The sequence below is a fragment of the Schistocerca gregaria genome, chromosome 8 (genome assembly GCF_023897955.1).
Source record: "Schistocerca gregaria isolate iqSchGreg1 chromosome 8, iqSchGreg1.2, whole genome shotgun sequence".
NCBI lineage: Eukaryota > Metazoa > Arthropoda > Insecta > Orthoptera > Acrididae > Schistocerca > Schistocerca gregaria.
In genome coordinates, this window is record NC_064927.1 from 430,690,692 (window position 1) to 430,714,985 (window position 24,294).

The window sequence follows — 24,294 nt, forward strand, 5'->3', positions numbered from 1 at the left end:
GTACAGGTTTATATGCCAACTAGCTCTGCAGATGATGAAGAAATTGAAGAAATGTACGATGAAATAAAAGAAATTATTCAGATAGTGAAGGGAGACGAAAATTTGATAGTAATGGGTGACTGGAATTCGAGTGTAGGAAAAGGGAGAGAAGGAAACATAGTAGGTGAATATGGATTGGGGCTAAGAAATGAGAGGAAGCCGCCTAGTAGAATTTTGCACAGAGCACAACTTAATCATAGCTAACACCTGGTTTAAGAATCATGAAAGAAGGTTGTATACGTGGAAGAACCCTGGAGATACTAAAAGGTATCAGATAGATTATATAATGGTAAGGCGGAGATTTAGGAACCAGGTTTTAAATTGTAAGACATTTCCAGGGGCAGATGTGGACTCTGACCACAATCTATTGGTTATGACCTGTAGATTAAAACTGAAGAAACTGCAAAAATGTGGGAAATTAAGGAGATGGGACCTGGATAAACTGAAAGAACCAGAGGTTGTACAGAGTTTCAGGGAGAGCATAAGGGGACAATTGACAGGAATAGGGGAAAGAAATACAGTAGAAGAAGAATGGGTAGCTCTGAGGGATGTAGTGAAGGCAGCAGAGGATAAAGTAGGTACAAAGACGAAGGCTGCTAGAAATCCTTGGGTAACAGAAGAAATATTGAATTTAATTGATGAAAGGAGAAAATATAAAAATGCAGTAAATGAAGCAGGCAGAAAGGAATACAAACGTCTCAAAAATGAGATCGACAGGAAGTGCAAAATGGCTAAACAGGGATGGCTAGAGGACAAATGTAAGGATGTAGAAGCTTATCTCACTAGGGGTATGATAGATACTGACTACAGGAAAATTAAAGAGACCTTTGGAGAGAAGAGAATCATGTGTGTGAATATCAAGAGCTCAGATGGCAGCCCAGTTCTAAGCAAAGAAGGGAAGGCAGAAAGGTGGAAGGAGTATATAGAAGGTTTATACAAGCGCGATGTACTTGAGGACAATATTATGGAAATGGAAGAGGATGTAGATGAAGACGAAATGGGAGATACAATACTGCGTGAAGAGTTTGACAGAGCACTGAGAGACCTGAGTCGAAACAAGGCCCCCGGAGTAGACAACATTCCATTAGAACTACTGACGGCCTTGGGAGAACCAGTCCTGACAAAACTCTACCAGCTGGTGAGCAAGATGTATGAGACAGGCGAAATACCCTCAGACTTCAAGAAGAATATAATAATTCCAATCCCAAAGAAAGCAGGTGCTGACAGATGTGAAAATTACCGAACTATCAGTTTAATAAGCCACGGCTGCAAAATACTAATGCGAATTCTTTACAGACGAATGGAAAAACTGGTAGATGCAGACCTCGGGGAGGATCAGTTTGGATTCCGTCGAAATGTTGGAACACGTGAGGCAATACTGACCTTACGACTTATCTTACAAGAAAGATTAAGAAAAGGCAAACCTACGTTTCTAGCATTTGTAGACTTAGAGAAAGCTTTTGACAATGTTGACTGGAATACTCTTTTTCAAATTCTAAAGGTGGCAGGGGTAAAATACAGGGAGCGAAAGGCTATTTACAATTTGTACAGAAACCAGATGGCAGTCATAAGAGTCGAGGGGCATGAAAGGGAAGCAGTGGTTGGGAAAGGAGTGAGACAGGGTTGTAGCCTCTCCCCGATGTTATTCAATCTGTATATTGAGCAAGAAGTAAAGGAAACAAAAGAAAAATTTGGAGTAGGTATTAAAATTCATGGAGACGAAGTAAAAACTTTGAGGTTCGCCGATGACATTGTAATTCTGTCAGAGACGGCAATGGACCTGGAAGAGCAGTTGAACGGAATGGACAGTGTCTTGAAAGGAGGATATAAGATGAACATTAACAAAAGAAAAACGAGGATAATGGAATGTAGTCGAATAAAGTCGGGTGATGCTGAGGGAATTAGATTAGGAAGTGAGACACTTAAAGTAGTAAAGGAGTTTTGCTATTTAGGAAGTAAAATAACTGATGATGGTCGAAGTAGAGAGGATATAAAGTGTAGACTGGCAATGGCAAGGAAAGCGTTTCTGAAGAAGAGAAATTTGTTAACATCGTATATAGATTTATGTATCAGGAAGACGTTTCTGAAAGTATTTGTTTGGAGTGTAGCCATGTATGGAAGTGAAACATGGACGATAAATAGTTTGGACAAGAAGAGAATAGAAGCTTTCGAAATGTGGTGCTACAGAAGAATGCTGAAGATAAGGTGGATAGATCACGTAACTAATGAGGAGGTATTGAATAGGATTGGGGAGAAGAGAAGTTTTCATCATTTTGATGTGCAGCTCCTTGTATTGGCCGTGTTTGCCGTTAAAAATATTTTGGATTTGAGGTCCGCCAGTTATGCAAAACACATTAAAGGAACTTTACAAATAAAGACAGCACAAACAGATAAAGTCCACACACACACACACACACACACACACACACACACACACACATACACACACACACACACACACACACACACACACACATACGAAAAGTAGACACACAAAAAAAAAATTCACAAAGACGCACCATTCACACACAAAAGAAATACCACATAAAAATGACAACGCAAAAAAGCGAAAGAAGCGTACAGAAAACACACACACACACACACACACACACACACACACACACACAGACAGACACACACACACACACGCACACACAAAGATAAAACACAAACAAGATTCAAATTTAGCGCCGAACTCTCTAGTGAACAAATGAACATCGACTGGGCTGGGACACACAACAAACCTCGATCATACTGTGTTTTGGCGAGGTGGAAAAGTGTTTTCATCAATATATTTGTGATAAAACCGGCTATACTTGCGTGTGCATCACTACACGTCAACATAATGCGGGAAATGAGAGTGCTGGCCACGGAAAACTGTAAGTAATAACCGAATATAGGCGCGAAAACATCGCGAGTAACTAAATTACATTCCAGAAGATAGGTTAATTCCCACCAAAAAACGTTCTAAACAACATTGTTTGGTTACAGATGACAAGCTACAACATAAAAGGGATCTGTAAATTTCACATTCATCAAATGTAAAGTTGTTGTTGTTGTCTTCAGTCCTGAGACTGGTTTGATGCAGCTCTCCATGCTACTCTATCCTGTGCAAGCTGCTTCATCTCCCAGTACCTACTGCAACCCACATCCTTCTGAATCTGCTTAGTGTACTCATCTCTCGGTCTCCCTCTACGATTTTTACCCTCCACGCTGCCCTCCAATGCTAAATTTGTGATCCCTTGATGCCTCAAAACATGTCCTACCAACCGATCCCTTCTTCTAGTCAAGTTGTGCCACAAACTTCTCTTCTCTCCAATCCTATTCAATACCTCCTCATTAGTTATGTGATCTACCCACTTAATCTTCAGCATTCTTCTGTAGCACCACATTTCAAAAGCTTCTATTCTCTTCTTGTCCAAACTAGTTATCGTCCATGTTTCACTTCCATACATAGCCACACTCCAAACAAATACTTTCAGAAACGACTTCCTGATACATAAATCTATATTCGATGTTAACAAATTTCTCTTCTTCAGAAACGCTTTCCTTGCCATTGCCAGTCTACATTTTATATCCTCCCTACTTCGACCATCATCAGTTATTTTACTTCCTAAATAGCAAAACTCCTTCACTACCTTAAGTGTCTCATTTCCTAATCTAATTCCCTCAGCATCACCCGACTTAATTTGACTACATTCCATTATCCTAGTTTTGCTTTTGTTGATGTTCATCTTATATCCTCTTTTCAAGACACTGTCCATTCCGTTCAACTGCTCTTCCAAATCCTTTGCCGTCTCTGACAGAATTACAATGTCATCGGCGAACCTCAAAGTTTTTACTTCTTCTCCATGAATTTTAATACCTCCTCCAAATTTTTCTTTTGTTTCCTTTACTGCTTGCTCAATATACAGATTGAATAACATCGGGGAGAGGCTACAACCCTGTCTCACTCCTTTCCCAACCACTGCTTCCCTTTCATGCCCCTCGACTTTAATAACTGCCACCTGGTTTCTGTACAAATTGTAAATAGCCTTTCGCTCCCTGTATTTTACCCCTGCCACCTTTAGAATTTGAAAGAGAGTATTCCAGTCAACATTGTCAAAAGCTTTCTCTAAGTCTACAAATGCTAGAAACGTAGGTTTGCCTTTTCTTAATCTTTCTTCTAAGATAAGTCGTAAGGTCAGTATTGCCTCACGTGTTCCAACATTTCGACGGAATCCAAACTGATCCTCCCCGAGGTCTGCATCTACCAGTTTTTCCATTCGTCTGTAAAGAATTCGCGTTAGTATTTTGCAGCCGTGGCTTATTAAACTGATAGTTCGGTAATTTTCACATCTGTCAGCACCTGCTTTTTTTGGGATTGGGATTATTATATTCTTCTTGAAGTCTGAGGGTATTTCGCCTGTCTCATACATCTTGCTCACTAGCTGGTAGAGTTTTGTCAGGACTGGTTCTCCCAAGGCCGTCAGTAGTTCTAATGGAATGTTGTCTACTCCGGGGGCCTTGTTTCGACTCAGGTCTTTCAGTGCTCTGTCAAACTCTTCACGCAGTATCGTATCTCCCATTTCGTCTTCATCTACATCTTCTTCCATTTCCATAATATTGTCCTCAAGTACATCGCCCTTGTATAAACCTTCTATATACTCCTTCCACCTTTCTGCCTTCCCTTCTTTGCTTAGAACTGGGCTGCCATCTGAGCTCTTGATATTCATACACATGGTTCTCTTCTCTCCAAAGGTCTCTCTAATTTTCCTGTAGGCAGTATCTATCTTACCCCTAGTGAGATAAGCTTCTACATCCTTACATTTGTCCTCTAGCCATCCCTGTTTAGCCATTTTGCACTTCCTGTCGATCTCATTTTTGAGACGTTTGTATTCCTTTTTGCCTGCTTCATTTACTGCATTTTTATATTTTCTCCTTTCATCAATTAAATTCAATATTTCTTCTGTTACCCAAGGATTTCTAGCAGCCCTCGTCTTTGTACCTACTTTATCCTCTGCTGCCTTCACTACTTCATCCCTCAGAGCTACCCATTCTTCTTCTACTGTATTTCTTTCCCCTATTCCTGTCAATTGTTCCCTTATGCTCTCCCTGAAACTCTGTACAACCTCTGGTTCTTTCAGTTTATCCAGGTCCCATCTCCTTAATTTCCCACATTTTTGCAGTTTCTTCAGTTTTAATCTACAGGTCATAACCAATAGATTGTGGTCAGAGTCCACATCTGCCCCTGGAAATGTCTTACAACTTAAAACCTGGTTCCTAAATCTCTGTCTTACCATTATATAATCTATCTGATACCTTTTAGTATCTCCAGGGTTCTTCCACGTATACAACCTTCTTTCATGATTCTTAAACCAAGTGTTAGCTATGATTAAGTTGTGCTCTGTGCAAAATTCTACTAGGCGGCTTCCTCTTTCTTTTCTTAGCCCCAATCCATACTCACCTACTATGTTTCCTTCTCTCCCTTTTCCTACACTCGAATTCCAGTCACCCATTACTATTAAATTTTCGTCTCCCTTCACTATCTGAATAATTTCTTTTATTTCATCGTACATTTCTTCAATTTCTTCATCATTTGCAGAGCTAGTTGGCATATAAACTTGTACCACTGTAGTAGGTGTGGGCTTCGTATCTATCTTGGCCACAACAATGCGTTCACTATGCTGTTTGTAGTAGCTTACCCGCATTCCTATTTTCCTATTCATTATTAAACCTACTCCTGCATTACCCCTATTTGATTTTGTGTTTATAACCCTGCAGTCACCTGACCAGAAGTCCTGTTCCTCCTGCCACCGAACTTCACTAATTCCCACTATATCTAACTTCAACCTATCCATTTCCCTTTTTAAATTTTCTAACCTACCTGCCCGATTAAGGGATCTGACATTCCACGCTCCGATCCGTAGAACGCCAGTTTTCTTTCTCCTGATAACGACATCCTCCTGAGTAGTCCCCGCCCGGAGATCCGAATGGGGGACTATTTTACCTCCGGAATATTTTACCCAAGAGGATGCCATCATCATTTAATCATACAGTAAAGCTGCATGTCCTCGGGAAAAATTACGGCTGTAGTTTCCCCTTGCTTTCAGCCGTTCGCAGTACCAGCACAGCAAGGCCGTTTTGGTTAATGTTGCAAGGCCAGATCAGTCAATCATCCAGACTGTTGCCCCTGCAACTACTGAAAAGGCTGCTGCCCCTCTTCAGGAACCACACGTTTGTCTGGCCTCTCAACAGATACCCCTCCGTTGTGGTTGCACCTACGGTACGGCCATCTGTATCGCTGAGGCACGCAAGCCTCCCCACCAACGGCAAGGTCCATGGTTCATGGGGGGAAGAAATGTAAAGGTATATACAAGAAATGTAAAGGTATATACAAAAAAGCGATCGATTGTTTCTACTAAATATTAACATAACCTTACAAACTTCTAACATAAATGTTCATATTACAGTGCAAAATAAAAAGGAAACCCACTGATGATGGCACAGTGGTGCCGAAACATGTTTGGGTGTTAAAGAAAAACGGTGTTTTGCATAACTGGCGGACCTCAAATCCAAAAAAAAGAAGAGAAGTTTGTGGCACAACTTGACTAGAAGAAGGGATCGGTTGGTAGGACATGTTTTGAGGCATCAAGGGATCACAAATTTAGCGCTGGAGGGCAGCGTGGAGGGTAAAAATCGTAGAGGGAGACCGAGAGATGAGTACACTAAGCAGATTCAGAAGGATGTAGGTTGCAGTAGGTACTGGGAGATGAAGCAGCTTGCACAGGATAGAGTAGCATGGAGAGCTGCATCAAACCAGTCTCAGTACTGAAGACAACAACAACAACAATTGTTAACGTAACGACCGCACATTTACTTTCTTTATTTATTTGAACCTTTTCTCAAAATTAATTTCCATCAATTTCATTTGCATTTTTCCTTTCATTTAGATGTAACCCTTTCCTCGCTATTTATCGACAAATTGACTTCGATGACGATTGCTTTTCCCAAATTTCCATTAGGTACACGCAGTTTAATTTTTCACTGTCATTAAGGTCGACAAGTGAGGGAGAGGTTACAAAGATACACAAAAATAATGATATTAAAGAATAAAACTGACTTGTTATTGACTGAGAAGGAATTTTAGTGTCTAGCATGATCGTGAATAGCAATAGCACGTATAGGTATTATTGTGGATGTAGGCCTTGTCCTCGTGCTTAACCACGATCGGAAAACAACACATCCATCATGAATGCAGCCGATTATCATTTACGGTGCGTTCGTTAACCCAACTGTCTATTGTGAACCTGCCAATCGACCTGTAGGAGCATCATTTTGAACAGCAGCCGGCGACCGCGTGACTGTACCGACACAAGATCAGAACAAAAGGTGTATAAAACTCACCAGCAACTAGGGTAAAGTGCAAACCAGGCCCACATGGCGCCGAGTACAAGACAAATTCTTGTGTTAAGCTGTTTGACTGGCTATCACAAACGAAAGAGCCTCAAGTGAGACGTGCCACGCAACTGGCCAGACGAAAGAGCTACACTACGCACCGCATCATCAATACCAGTGTGTTAACACGCGTTCCTCTTTGGATAAGACAGGAGAAAGACACGATAATTTATGAAGGAAATGCGTGCAGTCGAAATTAGACACTTATCAATTTCAACAGTATACATGTTCGTCATTTAAGAGGAACGTTCAGATACTCTACTTGTCATATGGTATTTTATAGAGAGGTCAGACAAAGGCTTACACAGAATCTGAAAGATGTTAATTTACAAAAGTCATTCGGGGAAAGGTTCAAAACCTTTGTAATAACATCTTTGCAGGTACCAGCAAGGCAAGTACTAAATACGCAGATAATTCGGCACAGAGTGATAGCACCTACTGCTAGACATAGACTGACTGCAGTGCTCCAGAACGATTCAAATGTCGTTCACAGGTGCAGGCGTCTGAGAGAACTCTCGACTTTTTCGCATCGAGCCCTATATTCCAGGCTAATAAAATGGAATATAATTATTTTTTTCAAATTACAGGGAGGTTTTATTGATATATTGAAGTGGAAACTTCCTGACAAAGAGTGTGCGCTGATATGTACTTCCTGGCAGATTAAAACTGTGTGCCGCACTGAGACTCAAACTCGGGACCTTTCCCTTTCGCGTGCAAGGGCTCTACCAACTGAGCTACCCAAGCACGACTGACGGCCTCTCTTCACAGATTCAATTCTGCCAGTATCTCGTCTCCTACCTTCCAAACTTGGCAGAATTGATGCTGTGAGGGGTCGTGAGTCGTGCTTGCCTAGCTCAGTTGGTAGCGCCCTTGGAGGCGAAAGATAAAAGTCCTGAGTTCGAGTCTCGGTGTGGCACACAGTTTTAATCTGCCAGGAAGTTCATATCAGCGCACACTCCGCTGCACAATGAAAATGTCATTCTTCATATTGAATTTAATTAGAATCCTCTACCTCCAAAAAACGGAAGATAGAATTTTTCAAAAAGAACTGTTCTACATGTAAGTCAGCAGGTTTTTGTGGCCTTTGTCTCAGAAATTAAGGTCTTCTGGGTTATTAGGCCGCGTCATATTTCCTCTAAAATAACCGACATTTCCACCCCACTGCTGGGATTTTCCTCAGGACCTACCAGTGTCCACTACTGTCAGAACATTGTCAGAGACCAGCGTCGTGTTCTCTTATGAAGGGGAGTTTTCCCGTGCTTATGCTGGAGACCTGGTAGTATTGGTTAAATTTCTTATGGCTACCACTGGTGGGCCATCTTCATAGGCTAATATTCCGGCATTGATGCAGAAGGTGGTTTTGGCTAAACTCTTGCGGATACTATTCGTGGCCCATCACTGGACATAAAGGCACTATTCCACACTTTCGCTGGAGAAGGATCAATGGTTGAAATTGCTCCTACTGCTATTGGTTGCCCGTCATCATTGGCTAGATGCTATACGGACAGAGCAATGATGGGGGGGGTGGGGGGTGGACACATGATGGTTCAGTTGGTTCAAATGGCTATTAGCACTATGGGACTTAATCTCTGAGGTCATCAGTCCCCTAGAGCCTAGAACTACTTAAACCTAACTAACCTAAGGACATCACACACATCCATACCCGAGGCAGGATTCGAACCTGCGACCGTAGAGCGGTCTTGCGGTTCCAGACTGTAGCGCCTAGAACTGCTCGGCCACACCGGCCGGCAGGACCCATGATGCCAGAAGCCTATAGCTGTCCCATCTAATGAAATTAGATGCATTCTAGGAAATTTCAACTCTCGAACCTTTCTTCTACAAATGTTTGTTTCCTTAGCCTGCGCACATACGTTACTAAAATCGATGCTATAGCCACAGTTCCTATGATGTTCCCCTACTGCCGATTTCACGCTTTGTTTTAGCTGCGTATGCCGTTCATGTTCCTTAATGCGTTGTTTAACAGTTATTGCCGTTTTACCTGTATACTGTAATATGTCTGACCACGGCCACTTTCGCCAACGCGCCGCAAACGGCCGAGTCAGTCATCCTGGGGGGCGCGCCCCTCGGGAGAGGACACTGAAGTCATTGTGCAAGGACACAGTGGGAAGACAGGTTGGACTCCTACGCAACGTTCAAGGAGAGACACTGTACCAAGGGCCTGTCTGACAACGAGAAGCGTGTCGAGAACTGATGGACATCTGCAGCCATTGGTACGGAACGTCAAGAATGTACGTGAGAAAGAATCTGAGTTCTTCTGGCCTGGCGACAGTCACTCTCCCTGCTTTAGAAAGCAGGAACGCGCCGACACTTCCCGCACCGCACGACACAGCGACCAGGGTGCACAAAGCGTGGTGAATTGGCGCAGGGAGGAGTGTGAAAGAAGTCAGCATTCTTCAGAACATGTCTTTCTAGTCAGTGAGGAAGTTCCTTATCAATCACGGACGCTGGCAAATTTTGAGACGGAGCTGAAACATGAGTCTGCCCAGGATCCACTCAGGGAGAGTGGTTATAAAGAAGTGCTGGGTAGCTGTTCTCCCAACAGGCTCGGAATACATCTTAAGAATGTGAAATCGTGAAAAACATGCAGATTCACGAGGCACTCGCCAGCCCATGCCAAATAGGAAATTTCCATGTGACTTCGTAGGCTTTCCCGGCGTAATAAGTCTTGAAAATCTCTTCGGGTTTGCTGCCGGATCCTAAAATCAACTTGACTCGATATTTCGGTGATCCAACTAGTCGCCATCTTCAGGAGAATGCTGCTTGCTGATGAGTCCCGCTGAGAACTAACGCCTGGCTGCAAAACGACGTCCTATATAGCCCACCGTGCAGTACACGGCGCGTGCGCCGCCCGTCACAGTTGCTGCCCTCCAAGACAGGGAAGGGGCGCCGCCCCTGGTAGAACTTTGCGGCAACGATATATCGCACTCATGGTCGCAAGGAAGAACGTTCAATTTTGATGCGGGATAGTACCGGATTCCACGTCCTGCTAAGAGGAAACCCATTGTCTCTATTGATTAAATTATCCGCCAATCTAATTTCAATTGCCTCTTTATAAACACTATCCCAAAAACTGGAAATGTTGGCAACTACCACCGTTTCGTCATATTTCATGCCGTGTCCCTCAAACCCGGTGTATACAAAATTCCGTGTCAGTGTGGGAAAACTTACATTGGTCGTTCGATTCGCACAGTTCATGACAGGTGTGTGGAACACCGACGCCATACGAGGCTACAACAGCCGGAAAAATCGGCAGTAGCAGAACACTGTTTAAATGAGGGACACGGCATGAAATATGACGAAACGGTGGTAGTTGCCAACATTTCCAGGTTTTGGGATAGTGTTTATAAAGAGGCAATTGAAATTAGGTTGGCGGATAATTTAATCAATAGAGACAATGGGTTTCCTCTTAGCAGGACGTGGAATCCGGTACTATCCCGCATCAAAATTGAACGTTCTTCGGTGCGACCATGAGTGCGATATATCGTTGCCGCAAAGTTCTACCAGGGGCGGCGCCCCTTCCCTGTCTTGGAGGGCAGCGACTGTGACGGGCGGCGCACGCGCCGTGTACTGCACGGTGGGCTATATAGGACGTCGTTTTGCAGCCAGGCGTTAGTTCTCAGCGGGACTCATCAGCAAGCAGCATTCTCCTGAAGATGGCGACCAGTTGGATCGCCGAAATATCGAGTCAAGTTGATTTTAGGATCCGGCAGCAAACCCAAAGAGATTTTCAGGAAATTTCCACCCCGCACGGAGTGGCGTAGCAATGAAACAGCGATCTGTCATTGGGTTGCACTGAAAATTTCGTCCGCCAATGACAACGCTGAAAGGCAGAATATTTCGAAGAGGAGTTGAACTGAGAGATGGGAGGAGAAGCGAGAAGGGAGTCGTGGGTACACTACGTAAGCGAGAAGAAGTGGACCCTCTACCACCGATCGCCAACATCCGCCTTTCTACACCGTGGTAGCACAGCTTCGGACACGCGACCGACAACTGTCAGACAACACGGAGCTCGTACCTGGGCCCGACGCAACGCCGAGACAGCTCATGAGGACAGCCGACTTGACTATCACAGCTCCGAGGCGACGCACCGTACTTACACAGCGCCCTCCGCCGACAGCAGGATACGACGAACGATAACGAAGAATGGTGAGACGATTCGTTCCCTCATCCTTCCCCTTAATAACCGAGTCATGTCCACGCCCAGTAATTTTGTTTTGTTTTGTGTAAATACCACGAAATTAAGTACATTTATTTCATAGCTTGATCATGTAAGCAATCTTTTACACTCATACATAAACATCTTAATGTCGTTATACTTGCGGTTGATTTTATTTAATTATTGACATCGATTAATTGCTCGCCCCTAACGTGGAGCATTCTGCTCGTCATTTCACGTCCGACAGCAGAGAGAAGAATTCACAGTTCACTATATTTTTGGCTCCCAACATGGGGCGACCTTATTGGTAATGTTCACGGTATCTGATGACACAAAATAGTTTTTCTAGTTGACGACAATTGACTTTGCGGCAACCACATATCACTTGATGGACGCATTGTGGAGGCAAACAGGTGCAGCAGTTTTTCGTAGGAAAAAATCTTTTATTTTGTTTTGGTTAAGGAAAGACTTAGAGAAAGCTTTTGACAATGTTGACTGGAATGCTCTCCTTCAAATTCTAAAGGTGGCAGGGGTAAAATACAGGGAGCGAAAGGCTATTTACCATTTGTATAGAAAGCAGATGGCAGTTATAACAGTCGAGGGACATGAAAGGGCACCAGTGGTTTGGAAGGGAGTGAGACACGGTTGTAGCCTCTCCCTGATGCTATTCAATCTGTATATTGAGCAAACAGTAAAGGAAAGAACAGAAGAGTTCGGTGTAGGCATTATAAACCATGGAGAAGAAATATAAACTTTGAGGTTCGCCGATGACATTGTAATTCTGTCAGAGACAGCAAAGGACTAGGAAGATTAGTTGAACAGAGTGGACAATGTCTTGAAAGGAGGGTATAAGATGAACATCTACAAAAGTAAAACGAGGATAAGGGAATGTAGTCGAATTAAGTCGGGTGATGCTGAGGGAATTAGATTAGGAAATGAGACACTTAAAGACGATGGTCGAAGTAGAGAAGATATAAAAAGTAGACTGGCAATGGCAAGGAAAACGTTTCTGAAGACGAGAAATTTGTTAACATCGAGTATTGATTTAAATGTCAGGAAGTCGTTTCTGAAAGTATTTGCATCGAGTGTAGCCATGTATGGAAGTGAAACATATACGATAAATAGTTTAAACAAGAAGGGAATAGAAGCTTTTCAAGTGTGGTGCTACAGAAGAATTCAGAAGATTAGATGGGTAGATCACATAATTAATGAGGAGGTATTGAATAGAATTGAGGAGAAGAGGAGTTTGTGGCACAACTTGACTAGTAGAAGGGATCGGTCGGTACGACATGTTCTGAGGCATCAAGGGATCACCAGTTTAGTACTGGAGGGCAGCGTTGAGGGTAACAATCGTTGAGTGAGACCAAGAGATGAATACACTAAGCAGATTCAGAAGAATGTAGATTTCAGTAGGTACTGGGAGATGAAGAAGCTCTCACAGGATAGAGTAGCATGGAGAGCTGCATCAAAGCAGTCTCAGGACTGAAGCCAACAACAACATCAACAACAACAAAGAAAGATGTCTGAATACCATTTTTCTTTAGAATTCTGCTTATGCGGTCAGTGGTCCGAAAATGAACAGTATGCCGCCTAAAAACTCTGTCTATTGAACAACTATCGAAGTCATTTACCTTAAATGTCCTGCTTCAAAAATTCAACTCTGATTCCAAGTTGTCGTCATCGCTGATACGGGAGGCACGTGAAGACATTGAGCACTGCTTGCTTCTGGCCTGGGTGGTGGTGCGAAGTGGCATCTAAATATCTGTTTGTGTTGGTCGGCCTTCTGTACACTCTATGACTAAAAGTGTTACCAGATCTTCTGTATACCACTACATCTCAGAACAGGAGACCGACCACGCTCTCAACCTCCAAGGTAAAAATAATTAAAAAAGTTCTGAGTTGGGTGTTTCCTTACTCAGATACGTATAGTATTAAAATTTTTGGTTTGTAGCTTTTAATGCAAAAAGGGCAGATGGGAAAAAGTAAGTAAACTGTTCAATGTTTCAAAAGTGAAAGCCATAACAATTAATACATTTATCGCACTGTGACACAAGACATTCAATGCCTCCTAAAAAACGTGGTTGCGATTGCCTACGGAAAAATGACTGAACGCAGGCTTGCACCTCTTCGTCCGAACCAAATCGATGGCCACACGCCTTTTTTCACGGCTCCAAAAATATGGAAGTCTTCAGGGGGTAGATCGGGACTGACTGTATGGAGGATGTAACTTGTGCAGCGTACTGAAACAACTATGTCAACATGTGGGGCGCCCTCACATACCCCAATCTGTTCCCATTCGATTTCCTTACTTTTGGAGCGACGAAGAAAGATACTCGTGGCCGTTGGTCTGTTCCGGTCTAAGATCTGGGTACATTCATGATTCCGTAGGCAACTGCAAACATTTCTCTGTGAAGACTTTGCTAGCCTTATCTCACAGTGTGATATTAAAATTTATGGCGATTACTTTTGAAATAATGAACTCCACTTACTGTTCTCCCATCTGTCTCGTTTTGATTGAACTGTCCCTTATATGAGTTGGTGCACAAATTCGCAGCATTTTTTCGTGAGTTTAATATACCCAACAAATAAACATAATAGAGATATAAGTCATTAATAATATACAGTTACCCACTGTTTACAACATTTTGCCATTGCTTGGGTAATTTTTTTGATTGTGTGACTGTAGGAATCACGTGGTTTTGAGGCGACGAACTCGTCATGTTCTGAGCGCATTCTTATCCGCAAATAAAGTGTCTTGTAGATTGTTCAACAGAGAGCGGAAAGGGTTAAAACGTGAGAGCTCAAGATCTGTTGAACAATATGGGTGTGGAATGACTTCCCAACTCAACTACTGTATAGTGCTTTTTTGTCAATCTAACAGAATGCGGGAGGGCGTTATCGTCGAGTAGCACAACTTCACGCAGTCTTTCTGTTCGTTGTCCTTGGAGGAAGTTCCAGTTGCTGACGATAAACGTCAGCAGTGATAGTTACACCTCGGAGAAGCAATTCGTGGTACACAACATAGTCGATGCTCCACCCCATGCATAACATTATCTTTTGTGAATGCGCCCAGGTTCTTGTACGGGTAGCAGCTGCTTTGTTTAGGCTCAACCATTCGTTCCTTTTCGTTATTTTAGCATAAAGACCCCATTTCTCGTCACGAGTAACGGTACAGAACAGTAATGCTCGGTGTCGTTCAGGTCTCAGCTGATGACAAGCAGGCAGAGATATACACTACTGGCCATTAAAATTACTACACCACGAAGATGACGTGCTACAGACGCTAAATTTAACCGACAGGAAGACGATGCTGTGATATGTAAATGATTAGCATTTCAGAGCATTCACACAAGGTTGGCGCCGGTGGCGCCACCTACAACGTGTTGACATGAGGAAGGTTTCCAACCGATTTCTCATATACAATCAGCAGTTGACCGTCGTTGTCTGGTGAAACGTTGTTGTGATGCCTCGTGTAAGGAGGAGAAAAATCGTACCACCACGTTCCTGTCTTTGATAAAGGTCGGATTGTAGCCTATCGCAATTGCAGTTTATCGTATCGCGATATTGCTGCTCGCGTTGGTCGAGATCCAACGACTGTTAGCAAGATATGGAATCGGTGGGTTCAGGAAGGTAATACGGAACGCCATGCTGGATCCCGACGGCCTCCTATCTCTAGCAGTCGAGATGACAGGCATCTTATCCGCATGGCTGTAACCGATCGTGCAGCTACGTCTCGATCCCAGAGTCAACAGATGGGGACGTTTGCAAGACAACAACCATCTGCACGTAAAGTTCGTCAAAGTTTGCAGCAGCATGGACTATCAGCTCGGAGACCATGGCCGCGGTTACCCTTGACGCTCCACCACGGACAGGAGCGCCCGCGATGGTGTACTCAACGACGAGCCTGCGTGCACGAACGGCAAAACGTAATTTTTTTCGGATTAATTCACGTTCTGTTTACAGCATCATGATGGTCACATCTGTGTTTGGCGACATCGCGGTGAACGCACGTTATAAGCCTGTATTCGTCATCGCCATACTGGCTTATCAACCGGTGTGATGGTATGGGGTGCCATTGGTTACACGTCTCGGTCACCTCTTGTTGGCAGTGACGGCACTTTGAACAGTGGACGTTACATTTCAGATTGTGTTAAGACCCTCTGTTCTACCCTTCATTCGATCCCTACGAGATCCTACATTTCAGCAGGATAATGCACGACCGCATGTTGCAGGTCCTGTACGGGCCTTTCTGGATACAGAAAATGTTCGACTGGTTCCCTGGCCAGCACATTCTCCAGATCTCTCACCAGCTGAAAACGTCTGGTCAATGGTGGCCGAGCAACTGGCTCGTCACAATACGCCAGTCACTACTCTTGATGAACTGTGGTATAGTGTTGAAGCTCCATGGGCAGCTGTACCTGTACACGCCATCCACGCTCTGTTTGACTCAATGCCCAGGCGTATCAAGGCCGTTATTACGTCCAGAGGTGGTTGTTCTGGGTACTGATTTCTCAGGACCTATGCACCCAAATTGCGAAAATATGTAATCACATGTCAGTTCTAGTATGATATATTCGTCCAATGAATGCCCGTTTATCATCTGCATTACTTCTTGGTGTAGCAATTTTAATGGCCACTAGTGTACATATATGACCACCCAGTGAGTTTTGTGATTTTGGCTTACCGCGTGCGGTACACATACACCCGATTTTTAAGTCTTCTCCACTGCATGCAAATGTCGCACGATAGTGGAATGATCACAATTCATCACATTTTACAACTTTCGAGTATACTGGCTTGGATCATTGTGGATTAATGCCTTTATACGATCTTCATCTCTCAGACAATGAGAGTTACTAATGTAAAATGATCCTTCATACAACTAGAAAACCACTTTCTTGCAGAGCTCTGGTGAATGGAATTATCCCCATGCCCGCCGCAAATGCCTCAGATATTGTCATAGCTCTACTGAACTAAAAGAGAGGAATATGTCGGAATGCTTCCTAATTTCTTCAACTGGCACTCCACTTTGTAACTTCCACAGCTGCATTACTGTCTCCAAATGACAAAATGACGGTACGTTAACTGAAACAGTGTGATCTAGAAACGAAAAATGTCAATCGATAAATCAACCGATGGCAACCAGATTTCCAACAGATAGAACATAATCGCAACCAAGTTGTACACCAACGTATTACTTTGTGGTTATCAGAATTACGAAATAGAATAATTATCTATGAAACTAAGAATTGTCTAGGTTTAAAACTATGGACCGTTTACTTATGTTTACAGGGTGGTCCATTGATCGTAACCAGGCCAAAAATCTCACGAAATAAGCGTCAAACGAAAAACCTACAAAGAATGAAACTTGTCTAGCTTGAAGGGGGAAACCAGATAGCGCTGTGATTGGCCTGCTAGATGGCGCTGCCATAGGCCAAAAGGATATCAACTGCGTTTTTTAAAATAGGAACCCAATTTTTTATTACATATTCGTATAGTACGTAAAGAAATATGAATGTTTTAGTTGAACCACTTTTTTCGCTTGGTAATGGATGGCGCTGAAGTATTGATAGACATGTGGCTAACAATTTTAGACGAACAGTTAAAATACAGAACATAGGTACGTTCGAACATTTTTTTTCGGTTGTTCCAATGTGATACATGTACCTCTGTGAACTTATCATTGAGAGCGCATGCTGTTACAGGTTGATTACCTGAAAATACCACATTAATGCAATAAATGCTTAAAATGAAGTCCGTCAACCTCAACGCATTTGGCAATACGTGTAACGACATTCCTCTTAACAGCGAGTAGTTCGCCTTTCGTAATGTTCGCACATGCATTGACAATGCCCTGACTCATGTTGTCAGGCGTTGTCGGTGGATCACGGTAGCAAATATCCTTCAACTTTCCCACTGAAAGATATCAGGGGACGTCAGATCCGGTGAAAGTGCGGGCCACGGTATGGTGCTTTGACGACCAATCCACCTGACATGAAATATACCATTCAAAATCGCTTCAATCGCACGCGAGCTATGTGCCGGACATCCATCACGTTGGAAGTACATGGCCATTCTGCCATGCAGTGAAACTTCTTGTAGTAACATCAGTAGAACATTACGTACGAAATCAGCATACATTGCGCCATTTAGATTACCATCGATAAAATGGGGGCCAATTATCCTTCCTCCCAAAATGCCGCACCATACATTAACCCGCCAAGGTCGCTCATGCTCCACTTGTCGCAGCCATCGTGGATTTTCCGTTGACCAGTAGTCCTAATTATGCCGGCTTACGTTACGACTGTTGGTGAATGACGCTATGTCGCTAAATAGAACGCGTGCAAAATGTCTGTCATCCTCCCGTAATTTCTCTTTGCACCCAGTGGCAGAACTGTACGCGACGTTCAAAGTCGTCGCCATGCAATGCCTGGTGCATGGAAATATGGTACGGGTACAATCGATGTTGATGTAGCATTCTCAACGCCGACGTTTTTGAGAATCCCTATTCTCGCGCAATTTGTCTGCTACTGATGTGCGGATTAGTTGCGACAGCAGGTAAAAAATGGTTCAAATGGCTCTGAGCACTATGGGACTTAACATGTGTGGTCATCAGTCCCCTAGAACGTAGAACTACTTAAACCTAACTAACCTAAGGACATCACACACATCCATGCCCGAGGAAGGATTCGAACCTGCGACCGTAGCGATGACGTGGTTCCAGACTGTAGCGCCTAGAACCGCACGGCCACATCGGCCGGTGACTGCACCTAAAATTACCTAATTGGGCATCATTATTTGTTGCAGGTTGTGGTTGAAGTTTCACATGTGGCTGAACACTTCATGTTTCCTTAAATAACGTAGCTATCCGGCGAACGGTCCAGACACTTGGATGAAGTCGTCCAGGCTACCGATCAGCAAACACAGCACACGCCCGTTGGGCATTTTGATCACAATAGCCATACTTCAACACGATATCGACCTTTTCCGCAATTGTCCATTTAAACACGGGTAATGTATCATGAAGCAAATACCGTCCGCACTGGCGGAGTGTTATGTGGCACCACGTACTTATACGTTTATGACTATTACAGCGCCATGTATCACAAAGGGAAAAAAGTGGTCCAACTAAAACATTCATATTTCTTTACGTACTACACGAATATGTAATAAAAATGGGGGTTCCTATTAAAAAAACGCAGTTGATATCCGTTTCACCTATGGCAGCGCCATCTAGCGGGCCAACGATAGCGCCATCTGCTTTACCCCTTCAAGCAAGACGAGTTTCGTTCTTTGTAGTTTTTTCGTTTGATGCTTATTTCGTGAGGTATTTGGCCCGGTCACTATCAATGGAGTCCGGCCCTGGTAGCTGAGTGGTCAGCGTGAGACTGTCAATCCTAAGGTCTCGGGTTCGATTCCCGGCTGGGTCGGAGATTTTCTCCGCTCCGGGACTGGGTGTTGTGTTGTCCTAATCATCATCATTTCATCCCCATCGACACGCAGGTCGCCGAAGTGGCGTCAACTCAAAAGACCTGCAGCTGGCGAACGGTCTACCCGACGGGAGGCCCTAGCCACACGACATTTCATTTTACTATCAATGGACCACCCTGTATATTCTCAGTTTTTTCTAATACGTTATGATTTTAAAGACGAGGTACTGCACAGTTGTTAGCCATCACGCCTGCTGCGTTCGCAGTTTTATTCGCCCGCTGCAGCAAGCGATTAAGAGTGAGGAGGGTGGGGGGGGGGGGGGGGAATAGGCTCGCCGGGGAGGGGTCGCATCTACTCTCCCTCAATGTACAAGATAAACCATCGAATTACTAGTGCGTTCCAGGCCCGCTTTGACCCTGAAACCATGGTGCAGAATTTCCTAAATGTCTGGCTAGCAATCCATGGTGAGTCTCCCAGCACTAGCCACCCTCCCCTACCTCCCCCACAGGTACATTCGTTAGCGTCTTCCCTTCTGATTTGGCCCAAGCACGTGGCACGTGGCGACTCCTGAGGAAATTGGCCAGCCCTCTCGACGGGCAGTTGCCGACAGCTTTCGCACCAGCCAGCAGGGCGCCGCTGTCGTCGTGGCGACCTCGGGCGGCCGTGTTTATCCGCGGTCCCCCGTAACGCAATAACCCGCCCCCGGCTCGCTGATTGCTTCCTCTGGCGGCGGTCCCATCCGTCTCCAGGGCGGTCGGCCGATTAGCTGCCGTCAGCCGCCCCTCAGCCGGGCTTCCGGTGACCTGGCTGGCGTAGATCCGGCCATAAGCCGAAATAACCCCGCTCAAGTTGAAGCACGCTCTCTGCGACAGGCAGTAGGGAAATCCTACAGCGGAAAATGCTGTAGCCTTTCGGTAGCTTCAGCAGTGCTAGAGCTCCAAGCGGCTGTAGTGCAATAACAGACTAATGGCGTGACGTAAGCTGATAATTTGTTATTTTAAATTGGTCTACTTTCCTATTTTCCATTCACTAACTGGGGGGGGGGGGGCGGCGATGGTTTTCCCAATACAGTTATATAAACTTAATTAAAGTAACAGCGCTAGCAGTTGCTAATGTCAACGCACAACAGTATTAAGTCACTGTGTGTCCATCTTCTCAGGGATGATTGTGGGACTCGATTGTTTAGCACAGAATGTCAAACCAAACACCCCCCATCCCCAGATTCTACAAGTCTCTCCAGATCTTCGAGCGCCATGCACTCTGCCTCGCCTTCAGTACACGCTTCCTGTCCTCCTCACGGATCCTCTACGACCTCATTCCATCCCATTCCTTGAACATATCAGCATACTCTACACCTCCCGCTGCCTTGATCCCTCTCACCCCCTGATTGCTCCTCTCCTCTCCAATCCCCATCCTCTACCACACCTTCACTGTTGTGTTCCCCCTACCCTCCACCTCTACACCCTTCATCTCCTTTCCCAAGGTGGCTTCCATCAACTCCCCCTCCCAGATGATGCCTTCTCTCCCTCGATTAATCCATGCTATCAACTCTGATCTTCACCCCGCTCCTTTGCTCTGTCCTTTCCCCCAGCTCCCTCTTCCCCCTTCCATCCTGTTTTCTCCCTGCCTAAGTTCTCTCTGCCTCCCTTCTCTCCCCCGAATTCTTTTGCATTCCTCTCCTCTGCCTTTCCCCACTCCTTGTCGCATCTGCCCAGAATCCTCCCCCCCCCCCCCTTTCTTATTTATTCCTCGTATTCCATCGGCTCGTTTTCCCCCTCCCCCACTTCGTTTTTCCTCTCCTTCCCCCCTTTTCTTTCCCATCATCTGTCCAGGTTCCCCCAGTCTGCCCTCGGCTGTGGTTTGTTATATTTGTGCCAACTATTTAGTGCAGTGTTCAAGTGAATGTTGAGAGTTGTTCGTCTTTCCAGAGTGTTGTGAACAGAAGTCATGCTGTCGCTCGGTGTAAACTTTATATCTCTTGAGAACAGAAACCAGAGTGTCGCCGTTTTTTTTAATTGTCTGTCTATTATTTCACCTGTCTACTTCATATCTATTTTATTAGCATAATCAACCCTTTGTTCCATGTTTTAAGTTCCACGATTTTCCGCCATTTTACCATTTAAGTCACCGATTTTATCGCCTGCTTTTTTTCTTTATTATCTTTGTGTTTTTAAAACAAAATCTGCAGGCTGAAGAGCGGTGCACTAAGCTGTTACCAGCCTGCCCCCTTCAGGGAGAATCGAAACGCAATACAGAAAAAAAAAATCGGACACCTTTCAGCCGTCTAGTTTCCAAATTGTTATTTTATTTGGCTACTAGTTTCGGCGATATATTACGCCATCATCTGCCGATGATATTCGTAGGGATCGCTGTATCTAGCACAAATCTGCAGATAACAGTCTTTGAATGCTGGCCCCTATTTTGAATGGAACCGAAGTTGGAGTCTTCCTACACGTCTGTTAGGTGGCCTGAAGAGAGCGTAATACATCGCCGAAGCTGGTAGACCAATAAAATAATTGTTTGGGAAGTAGACGGCAGAAAGGTGTTTGATTCTATAAAAATATTAGGACGGTGCGTAAGTTCGTAGCGTTTTCGTTTTGCTTATTGGTATTCCGGTTGCTGTGGGTTCGTTTATCGTTTGCCATTTTTATTTGTAGTTCACTGTTTCTATCTGACTGAACCTACTGTCATTTTGAAATTTTCGGGTACTAAGTGGAGCTGTGGACGCTAGAGAATGAAGTGCTAAGTAGAGAAATCGGAACACATCCGACATACTCTTCTGTTTGAGTTCAATACAAAGGAGACGCCGGCGAAGGGTGCCATAGACACTTGCGTCGTGTGTGGGGATAATGCCATTGGGCAGGAAAAAAAAACGGTTTTCTCGTTTCAAGGAGGATTCTTGTAACATTAGTGACTCTCCACGTTCAGGAAGACTTTTGGGGTTTGATTAAGATCGTTACACCCATCAATCAACAGTGATCCATGTCACTGTACTCGAGAACCGGCCAATGTGACGAACTGAGATCGTTCCACTATTGTGCCACATTTCCATGCAATGGAGAAGGCTAAAAGAACTGTTGTATGGGTACCGCACGCTCTAAGCCAAAATCACAACTTGTGGACAACACCGACAATTTCTATTCTGTATAGTTACTATTGACGAGAAATGGTCCCTTTGTGGTAAAATAAGGAAAATAAACCAATGAGTGAGCACAAGAATTGCCTCCCCGAGGTGTAACTATCAATGCTGTCATTTTTTGTCAACAACTGAGACGTCTTGCAAACGCATCCCAAGAACAACGACCAGGAATGCTGCGTGGAGTGATGCTACTCCATGATAACGCCCGCCCACATTCTGCTAGAGTAGAGACAAACACTGTACAGAAATTTGGCTGGGAAGTCACTCCACGCTCACCTTGGTCACTTAATCTTGCGTCCTCAGATTTTCAAATTTTCTCCTCTGTCGAACAATCTTGAAGAAACTTTCTTTCCGGAAGATAAAGCGCTCCGAACGGGACGCGACGGGTTCTTCGCCTCAAAACGACGTTATTTCTACAGTTGGGGAAACGGAAAGTTACGTATGTGTTGGGAGACCGCTGTAAATTGTCAAGGACAATATGTTACTGTTGACCAGAGGCTCTGATATGTGTATCTGTTGCGTTTCTTAAATTTATGGAAAATCGTTGCGAACTTAAGGACAAACCTAGTAAACGCCATGTGCAATGTATTAAATACCGTTCGCAGTAGCCGAGACGTCCATATCATCAAAAATCCCTGAAGTCGAAAATGAATTTTTGATACATATCTGATGACGAGCCTGCTGTGGCTCGAAAACTAGCTGCCAGTACAACAAATTTCAAATTTTAAAAAGCAACTGGTTGCTTATCGTGCCTACACAAAACGCCAAGAGAAGTTAATCGTAACTTCAAGTGTCTGAGTTCTCCATGAAATAATTACGAGTATATGTGCGTGCTTCGCTATTGCTTTCTAATGCTTTAGGTCGACTGTAGTTTTGAGAATAACTTTGCATATTTGACACACATTTCACAGCCGGACGCTGTGGAAGAGCAGTTCTAGGCGCTTCAGTCCGGAACCGCGTTGCTGCTACGGTCGCAGGTTCGAATCCTGCCTCGGGCATGGATGTCCAAACTGGGCACCATTGCTTTATTCTTGGACATTAGCAGGAACTGCTTTGTATAAAAGCTCTATCGTATTATAGCATCGCTGCATCTATTCCTTAGGTTCAGCTCAATCAGTGGTAGATACCCACACAATACGAGGTACAGGGAACCTGATGGGCAATTCTCGTCTCAATGAAACTAATAGAGGTCTGTTGAGATTATCAAACAACGTTAGTACTGCATTCCGCATTAATTTCACCTGACCCGCTTTTACAAACTTCCTGGCCTTAAAATGAACAAATTTTAGCATTCTTGTGGAAATACTGTGTGTTCTTAACAAGACAAGACCATATCTTCTCGTGTGTAAAACCCAATTCTTCCTCCTGGAAGTGAAATTGAAACTTAAAATTCATGGTGAAACCTTTAGTCGTCATTTACACACATAAAAAAAAGACTTGCATCACTCCAGTTCCCAGAACTCCTGAACATAGACATTGGCTGTGGATAGCGTATCACAGAACAGTCCCTTTGACCTTCCAGAGATGTCACTAAAAGATGTCAAAGATGTAAAGATACATGTAGGTGAACAGCGCCTATTAGACGTAGGGGGTCCGACAGCCGATAAGTTCCAGTCATTCCATCAGGTAAGAGGTACACGGCTCGTGTTATCTATAGCTCGACCATGCCTAGACTGTTAATACAGCGGTTCGATCACGTTCACATTGTTACTTTGGACCAGGAAGGGCTCTCAACAAGGAAATTTTCCAGGCATCTCGGAGTGAACCAAAGCGATGTTATTCGAATATGGAGGAGATACAGAGAGAGGAACTGTCGATAACATGCCTCGCTCAGGCCATCTAAGGGCTTCTACTGCAGTGACGACCGCTACTTACAGATTAGGGCGCGGAGGAACCCTTTCAGCAACGCCACCATGTTGAATAATGCTTTTCCTGCAGCCACAGGAAGTCGTATTACACTGTGCGCTATAGGCTGCATGATGCGCAATTTTGCCGGCCTCGGTGGTCTCGCGGTTCTAGGCGCTCAGTCCCGAACCGCGCGACTGCTACGGTCGCAGGTTCGAATCCTGCC